This window comes from Panthera leo, chromosome C1 (genome assembly GCF_018350215.1).
Source record: "Panthera leo isolate Ple1 chromosome C1, P.leo_Ple1_pat1.1, whole genome shotgun sequence".
In the NCBI taxonomy this organism is placed as follows: Eukaryota; Metazoa; Chordata; class Mammalia; order Carnivora; family Felidae; genus Panthera; species Panthera leo.
The window spans coordinates 67,358,424-67,369,309 of NC_056686.1; positions in this window are offsets into that span (position 1 = coordinate 67,358,424).

The window sequence follows — 10,886 nt, forward strand, 5'->3', positions numbered from 1 at the left end:
AAGATACAGAGAGCAAGCAAGGGAGGGGTCGAGAGGAAAGGTGACAGAATCCCAAGTAGGCTCCACGCTGTCAGTGCAGAGCTGGATGTGGGGCTCAAACTCCTGTACCAGAGACCATGACCTGAGCCAAGACCAAAAGTCGAACACTCAACCGACTGAGCCACCCAGGTGCCCCTAAGCTGCACTTGTTTTGAGAAACCACTTCTCTTTCCACCCAACTCACTTCCCTCATTTTCTTTCAGTTATCTCATGAAAGTATGCTCACCTAAGGTTTCTGTGTGTGTGACTAGTTCTCAAAAAACAAAATAGAGGACAATGGATGACCAAAATCTTAAAGGTAAGTGGCACTTGAAAAAAAAAAAATAAAAAAAAAATAAAAATTAAAAACAAACCCTGGGGAAAAAAAGACAATCTTCCAAAGAAAAGTACATTTGCCAAGAGAATTTTCAAAGGCATAGTTATGTTCAAGAACCTGGAGTGAAGCAAGGACCCTAGCACGGAGGATGTAATTTAAGATGCTGGAAAGTATATACTAGAAATATCCATAAAAGATTTTGAACATCAAACAAAAAAGTTTGAACTTTATCACGAAGGCAGCAGAGAATATTACCAATTAAAACTGGAAGAAACATTCAAAGGCCAAAGTTCAACAAATATGAGCTTATTATTTTTACCAAATTCCACAGGTAGTACAGTTGCTGGCATCGGTTCAACAGTTTACCTATTATCAACACCATGTCCCTGACTGCTCTTGGTTTTCCTCATGATCATATGAGGACTGTGGAGCCTCCAAATATCTGTTCGCCAGAGGGAGAAGCAGAAAGAGGAAAACTGGGAGCAGTGTCAGCCCTCTTCCTTTTTGTATCATCTCACTTTCCTTCTGTGAAGAAAGCAAAGACTTTCCCAACATCTACCCAGTATGCTGTGCTGTGTGTACTAAACTCCTACCATCTTTACAGTGGAGGCAAGTAGTTAGAGTGAAGATAGGAATGGGGGTTGGGTCAACCAGCCTATGTTGCCCACAAAGTTACTAAAGGATTTAGAGGAGGTGAGAGACAGGGTAACATTATACTAGCAGGGAAAATTCTGTACATGGAGTAATATGGGTTGTATATTGTAGTGATACAAATAATGAAAGACAAAGGCCTGAAATAAAGAATCATTGTAATTGAGGTAATAGGGATGAGAAGAAATGGAAGAAAACAAGAAATGTGGAGGGGTGCCTGGGAGGCTCAGTCAGTTAAGCATCTGACTCTTGATATCGGCTCAGGTCATGATCTCACGGTTTGTGCACTGGAGCCCCACGAGGGGCTCCATGCTCAGCATGGAGGCTGCTTAAGACTCTCTCTCTCTCTGTCCCTCCCCCACTCGAGATTTCCCTTTCAAAATAAACAAACATGAAAGAAAAAAAGAGATATGTGGAAATATATGGTAAGAAACTGATACAGTCACTGGAGAAGAATGCTTCACTTTTAGAAGGTAACTTGATACTTGTTTTATTCCCCTGCATGCATGTCCTCATTTGAGTATCTGAGATGGAACAGGTTTTATTATTCCCATTTTAGAGATTTAGAAAGCAGTGTTCAGAAATATTAAAGGATTTATTCAAAAATCTCATGGCTAGTGATTTTCAGAACTGGGGTTGAAATCCAGGTGATTAAGTTAATCATGTTTGCTCTCCAAACTGTGGGATTTAGTGTAACTCTAATGAATTATTTTATTATCTAAATTATTAGACACTAGAATTAGTATAGATGTGGTTCTATGAGCAATATGGCTTTGTAAATCCCATAAATCTCTCTGGACAAAATGGATGCTCATAGATTGCAGCTATGAGCAAAACAAGAGAATAGAGGAGGAAAGAAAAATCATCTAAAGCATAATGTACAGGATGAGTAGAGGTTTATGTTCAGATCACTTATTTTTTTTAATTTTAGAGAAATAGGGAGAGTGTGTGAGCTGGGGAGAGGGGCAGAGGGAGGGAGGGAGTGTGTGTACGTGTGTGTGTGTGTGTGTGTGTGTGTGTGTGTGTGTGTGTGTGTGAGAGAGAGAGAGAGAGAGAGAGAGAGAGAGGGGGGAAGGAGAGAGAGAGAGAGGGGAAGGAGAGAGAGAGAGAGAGAGGGGAAGGAGAGAGAGAGAGAGAGAGGGGAAGGAGAGAGAGAGAGAGAGAGGGGAAGGAGAGAGAGAGAGAGAGAGGGGAAGGAGAGAGAGGGGAAGGAGAGAGAGAGAGAGAGAGAGGGGGGAAGGAGAGAGAGAGAGAGAGGGGAAGGAGAGAGAGAGAGAGAGGGGAAGGAGAGAGAGAGAGAGAGAGAGGGGAAGGAGAGAGAGAGAGAGAGGGGAAGGAGAGAGGGAGAGAGAGAGAGAGAGAGAGAGAGAGAGAGGAAGGAGAGAGAGAATATGAAAGAATATCTTAAGCAGGTTCCACACTCAATGCAGAGCCCGATATAGGACTTGATACTATGACCCTGGGATCATGACCTAAGCTGAAATCAAGAATCAGACACTCAACCAACCGCCCAGGTGCCCCTATATTCAGATCATTTTTAACATATAAAGAATCTTTATACTGTAATTTTTTTTAAGAATCGTTAGACTGTATATGTTTGATTTCATGACCACTGTTAAACTATTTATGTTTCTTCCAGTTATTCATTTACTAACAAATATTAACCTCCTAATATAGGTCAGGAACTATTTTCAGTCCTGGTTTTAGGAAAATGAATAAGACAATTCTAGAAACAGATAGTTGAACATAAGCTAAGCTCTACTTAAGATTATTTTAATTCTGAAATACCCCTTGAAGTAACTGAAATTTGTAAAACCAGATGAAAGTCATCCAAGAAGAACACCAGGAATCAAGAATATTTTCGAAGCACATAAATTATACTGCTCATAAATGCAGAAGAAAAAAAAAAGGCAATCTATGTCTAGATGGAATTACCAGAAAATACAATAAAAATTTCTTCTCCAGAGGAATAGATTAGAATTCACAGTACTTTGTATTTTCCTGAGCTGGATATTTTGGGAAGGAAAAGAATGGCTCTACTGTATCCACTGAGTACACAGAGTCCAAGTGAAGAAAAACTAATTGTTCATAATAGCCAAGTTATCATCACTTGGCAAAAAATAACCATAAGAAATCGGCCAAACTATTTAAAAAAATTTTTTTCAACTTTTTTTTTTTTTACACTTTCTATTTTTGACAGACAGACAGCACATATGGGGGAAGGGCAGAATGAGAACGAGACCCAGAATCCGAAGCAGGCTCCAGGCTCTGAGCTGTCCTCACAGAGCCCAATGGGGGACTCGAATCCACAAACCATGAGATAATGACCTGAGCCTAAGTCAGATGCCTAACCGACTGAGCCACCCAGGCTCAGCTACTTTAAATGTTTGTATTGCTCAAGTTTGAGGAACAAATGAAAAGATAATAAAAGGAGAAAATGTTGCTAGAATTTACCAATTGCTCTAATAGAGCACAAAAGTACTGAAATATACTTGAATTCCATGTAGAAGAAAACCAAAAAGCATAGAAAGTGGACCAAAGATTGAACAATGAGATGCACGACTTTTAAAAAGTGGGATGGAAGTGGATCAAGAGTTCCAGTGAAATTATTGGAATTTGGTTTTAAAGGGGAATACATTAAATCTTGGTAAATATCTGTATGCATCATATTTGATTATAAATCATTACTTGTGTTTACATTATTTCATGTGACATTTGCTTTTTATGTCAAAAGGGAGCATTACAAATATCTTATTTATCAATTCAATAAAAGTCTAAAAATATTTTAATATTTTCCTCAAATTTGAGGACACATAATGGATTCATAAGCATCCTCCTTTTTATGGTTAGAGATATTAATACTATAGAGATTTGCTTTGCCCTTTTTTTTAAGGCATTTCAGAAGTTTTCTAGTTTGGAGTATTCTATTAAATATCCTTCCTCTCTAAAGCAATTTCTACATAATTTATAGAAATATTAAATATCAGTTAAGTCGTAAGAATTATTTATTTGCCAAAGAGGGACTTACTACTTACCTAACACTTTAACTATCTCTCATTATGTTACTAACTGTAGAGGAAGCAGATCTTTTAAAATAAATTTTGCCTCATACACAGAGCAAGTATTTTGTAATTATTTTTTTGAGAGGTTTAATACTTGATACTACCTTACCAGGCTAAGGTGTCTTAATTGTCACGTGTAATTCTGGAACCTTTAGCATTAAATTCAACTTTTTACTACTGCGGCTTCTACCTTCAGCTCTTTAAACTATGGATATCCAAGGCAACACAAGTGACAAAGACTGTCCTTTATCTAATTCCAGTCAGGCTCCTCTAAGCCGTCTTCTCAACTGGGCCTCAAGCTGGTCTTATAAGAACTGCGACTCTCAGAGCAGATGATTTTGCCCATCACCACCCCCCACACTCAGGGACTGGTATAAACAGGAGCATAGTTTGTGAGATTGAGGCTTTGTCCCTAGGGTAAACCCAGCCCCTTTTAAAACATCAGAGACAGCTCAACATCGCCAAAGGAATTGGTTCCCACCTAAACCTGAAAACAAGCCCCTGAACCTCCTCTTTAAAAAGTACATTTGGAGGTGCCCGAGTGGCTCAGTGGGTTAAGCATCAGACTCTTGATTTCAGCTCGGGTCAGAATCTCACAAATCATGCTCTGTGCGGACATCCCAGAGCCTGCGTGGGATTCTCTCTTTCTGCTCCTCCACCATGCATGTATGCACTCTCTCTCTCAAAAATTAATAAACTTGAGAGAAAAAAAAAAAAGTTTATTTAGGAAGCTTGCAATTTTACATGCTTTTTTTTGTCCCTTTGAGATACACAGTTGATCCTTGAACAACTTGGGGGTTGGGGTGCTGACCCCCACATATAACTTTTGACTCCCCCAAATATTAACCACTAATAGCCTCCGGTTGACTGAAAGCCTGACCATTAACAGTCAATTAACACATATTGTGTGTGTTATATATATTAGATACTGTATTCTTACAATAAAGCCAGTGAAAAGAAAATGTTATTAAGAAACTCATAAAGAAGAGAAAATATGTTTATAGTGCTGTACTTATATTTATTTAAAAAATCCACATACAGGCAAGCTGGGCCAGAACAAGGGCAGCGGTAATAGTGGGCACAGCCACAGAGTCACCATGCTCTACAGACTGGTGGCTTCGGGTCTGCAGCAGCACGTGTTGGGTGAGCCTATGTGTGGTGACGGCAGCCCGGGGTAGAGCTTCACCATCTGTGTGAAGGTGTACCATTTCTAAGAAATTTGACTCAGTAGGTCTAGATACAATCTGCTTTCTGGAAAATTCTCAGGTAGCTCACAGGTACTCACTGGTCTGAGAACCACTCTACTCACTCATCACTGAAGATGTTTACAATAGTATTAGATGAATTCGAAGATGGAATGATGGTAGTTCTTATCAAGGATAGACCAAATGTATTCATCAATACTAATCAGAATCATTGCACTGAATTCTACTGCCAATTCAGTCAATATGTATGTGTGTATGAAATTTAATTTTTTTAATCTTTGGTTCCACATCCTTCCGATAACTTTCAATTATGTAATAAATAGTTAAACTCTCAAAAATGAAAATTTTTATCATTGATTAGTATATAGTTTACAACACCCTTATAGGCAATACCTTGTATTGATTTGGCTTCTCCAAATATATACTACCTAAGAATGAAATGGAACCCGGCTCTTTCCCATTCTGTAACCACCTATGTAAGTCCGGGTACTCTGAGAAACAGATGCCAAAACAGAATTAAATGTGCAGATTTTATTAAGGAAAATACCTGTGTGAACGCAAACAATAAGAGTAGGAATGACTGAATGAGTCATTGGATTGCTATGCAAGTCTGAACAGGGTGAAGAGGGAAAATGTGTGGAGTACAAGTGTCACAGTCGGTTATGTAACGGCAGATTCGACCAAGCTGTGGAAGAGTCCCTGAACCATCCTCAGCCAACACAAGAGGCATGGATTTGTCTTTGGATCCCTACCATATTCAGCCACTGACTAGGAGCAGCCTTTGAGAGGTTTAGCCTCTGTGCAAATTCAGCGATGGATTTCAAAGCATAGCAGCTGAAGACTTTGATTAATTATACTCCCTGGAATAGGAAAGAAGTCTACAAAGTATTATCACCAACACACCACTCCCACTCATTCTCGGTACATGCATCTATCTGTCCAACCAATCACGTGAGTCAGTAACTGGTGCTTGGCCCTTGCTCAATCAAGTTAGCTCCAAGAATCTGCTGAAATTATTGGAGAAAATAGAAATTTATTTTCATTAGGATTGTTAGCTATAAAAATTATGTCTGGAGCTGATCGTGGATATCCTCTTCTGCCACTTCATGGAGAGAGGCTGACAAAGCATAGAGGCAAAACAGGAAAAAACAAAACAAACAAAAAAACCCAAGCATGAGACCAAAGAGATTCTATAACGGAGACTACCAGAATCATTTACTCTATTGTACTTTCCAATTGTTTGAAATTATAAATTTTATTTAAGTTTTAAGCCACTTTGAGTGGGTTTTAATTGCAATAAAGAGCTGCGTAATACAACATTTTCTGCAAATTATATAATTAACCCTTTACAACAAATTTCAGAGATAGAGGTCATTATCCTCATTGTACAGGTAGAAACAGGCCATAAAGATAAAATGATTTGTCAAAGATTATCTAAACTGGTAAGATATTGAACTAGGACCCAAATTTCTACTTTATTGAAACCCACTGCCATCAACCAGTTATATAGCTTGGCTTGTTAAAGTTTTTTCTGTAAGTGTCTAATTACTTTTTTTCCCTGTTTTAATGAGAATTATGGTGAATAATCTCTATATGCTATGGGTATAGCACATATGTTTGCATCTAATTTAATCCTATGCCTATGTACATGGATGTAGGACTAAGATTCCAGAATTTGAAAGCTAATAAAATTACCTAAATATAGTACTCTATATTTGATTATGTATTATTGATTTTCCCCTCATAAAATTATGCAAGAGGTCATATATAGTATACTATTTATACCATTTAATGAGTATTTTTATCTGAATTTTGTCATTTGACATATGTTTCTAATTTGTGTAGGTCTCATGTGCTCATGTCTGTTATTGTTTAAAGTCAAGAATGCAAGAATTTTTAAACTTAAAATTGAGAGCTTCAAATTACCTTATAAAATAGTTCTAAATGAATGCTAAGGATTGGACAGACAGATCAATGTGTACTAAAAGGTTTTTCTGTACCTCAAGTCTAACTATGAAAACCCTTGTTCTTTATCTAAATTACATTCATTTTGTATGTAATTATATATAATATTTTTCACATAATGACATGTAATGCCAATTTTTGTACATGTTAATGCCAGAAATATTTGACCCTCTTCTGGTATTTAGGGTGATGGTGGCACCAGTAAATCCATTTATTCAGAAAACCCTTAGAGGAACTTTTAAAGCAGGAGTTAGTCTTAAAAAACCATCTACTCTAACCTCATTATTTCATGGATAGAAGAACTGTGTTCTATAAATTAATGTCACCTGCTTAAACATTACAAGCTTAGCTTTAGCAAAGCTGGAAGTACGATTTGCCTCTTTACAATTCCATTTACTTACTCATTCCATAGAGTCTGCCCTCCAAAGGATCGGCAAAACAGTGAGTGCTAATTCTTTGGGTAGGTCTCCTTGGTTTTCAATTATTTAAATTTTATATTTGCTTTGTGTTTCTCAAAATTATTCGCTGTAATAACTGCACACTATAATGGAGCCAAATCCTACTTTGTGAGTCTCACGCCCAAATCTACCACGCTTAATACAATACCACACGTTTATATATATGTGTGCACACAAGCACACACATGTATGCACATAAAGAATTTTCAGATCACTCTATTTAGACACTAAGAACACAAATCACTTGTCAGGTATTGTGACAGTGTAGTAGTTATGGCTGAAGAACTGAAGAGATTCAATTTTTCACACGAAAGATAATTTAAATGTGAAGCTTCAGTTGGGCAATATAGTTAATTTCAGTCATCCTACTGCCTTGTTTTCTCTCCCTAAACTTCCCCACGTCTATGATTTGTATGCAGTATCTCCAAAGTCCATCTCCTACCCAGTCCCAACACAACTTCCTTAGACCAGTTCCCACCATTGCTTGCCTAAGTTACTGAAAACACCTATAAACAAATCTACTTTTCTGCAATCTTCTCACCCTCTCATCTCTGCCCTACTCAGCAAGTAGAGTGATCTTTTTTAAAAATTCAAATCCGATCAAGTCACTTTGATAAATCCCAGAGTCCTTCAGAAAAGTTCAAACACCTTAGTTTGGCATGACAGGCCCTCTAAGGTCTCTACTTTCTTATCTCTTATCACTACCCTCATCCTGCATTATCATCTGCTATCCAGAAATTCTTTCCATTCTCCAGAGATTTTATACCTCTAAGCCTTCCCACCGGATCCTTCCACAATTTAAAATATTTCATTTCCTATTTTATCACCCATAATATCTGATACTTCCTTCAAGTCATAGCACAGGTATTACTGCAAATCCTTTTTTACCCACGTATTCTAGATGTCCATCTTCTGTTCTCAAGCAGCACCCAGCTAATACTTCCATACAGCATTTATCACACCATATAGTAATTGTCCACTCCTGTGTCTGCCTGTATCACTAAATTATACATAGTTGGGGAGTGTGTGTCATCTATTCCTTCCTTCCCAAGACCCTCCCATATTCTGGGTACCATGCATGTGATATTCAAATGTTAGTACAACCACGGTTTTCCTGATACCTTCTCCCTAGTGGAAGCCCCAGATTCTTGATATCTTCAAATCCATTCAGATCCTGGGAATACTGATCCCATAGCCTGTGAGTACACGAATATCACTTTCTTTCCTAACAGACTTTGTGAATGTTTTAACCAAAAAAGATCTCATTTCTGCCTGAATGAAACTAAAGCACATTTCTTTGCAGGTTTGGCCACTCATCTGAAAAAGTGGAGATGCTAACAGACTGCAGGCCGTTATGTGACAACAGCGCTGTGAGCAAGTCAGAAGTCACCCTCTTTCCAGCTTTACATCCTGATTCCAAGTTTTTCAGTGTATCGTACTCTTTGCACTGCCCAGTTTAGTAAAGTAATATTAAAGTAACCTGCTATAGTATTTCCAAGTCTTAATTTTATGTATCAAATGGCAATAGAATATTTGCTTTTTGAGGCCATTTTGTGAATTAACTTTCAAAAGCGTTTAATTTAAGCTTCCTATTTCCCATTATGTTTAAGAAGGTTAGTCAGAGTGACCCTCATCCTGCTTTATAAGATCTGAACAAAACAAAAGATAATTATTAGATGGCACCAGAAATGGACTAAAAACATCTAGAAGCTGGAAAGGATTCTACTATCAAAGACAATCAGCAACTGGAAGATGTGAGAGTTTGAACTAGCCTTTTGTATGGGGTCAGCCTAAATCTTCACTTAATTCCAAAAGTGGAATGTTGCAGCCTTAATGACTTACGGAGTCATAAAAGAGTGGTTGAGATGGCAGGACAGCCAAAAAGTTAGGAGCAAATCCAGGAAGGAAGGGATAAGCCCGAACATCTGCATATCAAATCTACACAAATCTTTGTCAGATCACTAAAATGATTTAGTCATAATAAAGACCTCAGTCAGGGTCATGACTGACTAAATAAATAAATAAATAAATAAAGCACCATTAAAAGCTACAATAAATTAGGATCGATTTAAGCTGTTGCATATTCAGGGGAGAAAGATTACAGAGTTTCAGTCCAGCCAGGTTAACATGGTAGATAAGTCATTCTTCAAAGAAACATAACAGAATCTACAAACTCTACAAGGATTCATTCATGATGTCTAGAATGCAATTAAAACTCATCAGATATGCCAAAAAAAATAAAAGAAAAGAAAAAAGAAAAATAATATCTATATCCACTTTCAAAGCATCAATAGAAAATCTCCCTAAGAGGCCCTACATACTGCAACTAGCAAAGATTACAAGCAGCTACAGTAAACATGTTGCAAATTCATAGGAAAATAATATACAACAAAGGATGGAGAATCACACCAGAAAAATTATATAAAAGAACAAAACAGAAATCCTTTAGTTAATACTGCATTGTATATTGGAAAGTTGCTAAAAGAGTAGATTTTTAAAGTTCTCATCATAAGAAAAAAATGGTCCATATATGGTGATGGATATTAACTAGACTTATTGTGATAATTTTGGTATATATACAAATATTGAAACATTATGTTGTATATCAGAAACCAATATGTTATATCTCAAAAATAAATTGCAGAACTAAAAACTACAATATTTGAAAAATTTTAAAGTTACTCTATAGGCTTATCAAAATATTAGAAAAAACTGAAAGAATGAATTTGAAAATCTATCAGTAGCAATTATCCAGTCTGAAGAATGGAGATTAAAAAAAAATTAGGGGCACCTGGGTAGCTCAGACAGTTAAGCATCCAACTTTGGCTCAGGTCATGATCACACAGTTCATGTGCTGATAGCTCAGAGCCTGGAGCCTGCTTCAGATTCTGTGTTTCCTTCTCTCTCTGCCCTCCCCTACACTTGCACTCTGCCTCTCTCTCTCTCTCTCTCTCTCTCTCTCTCTCAAAAGTAAATAAACATTAAAAAATTGTAATATTTAAATGAATAAAATTAGAGGAATACAAGAGAAAATAACTAGCCATTTAATATCTGTGTAAACAGACTGTTAGTAAGGAAGGAGAAAATTGGAAGAAAAAAAATAATGGCTCAAAACATCCCAAATTTGGAAAAGCATCAACTAATATAACCACTCAACAAAAGCCAAACAGGATAACAACAACAACAAAAA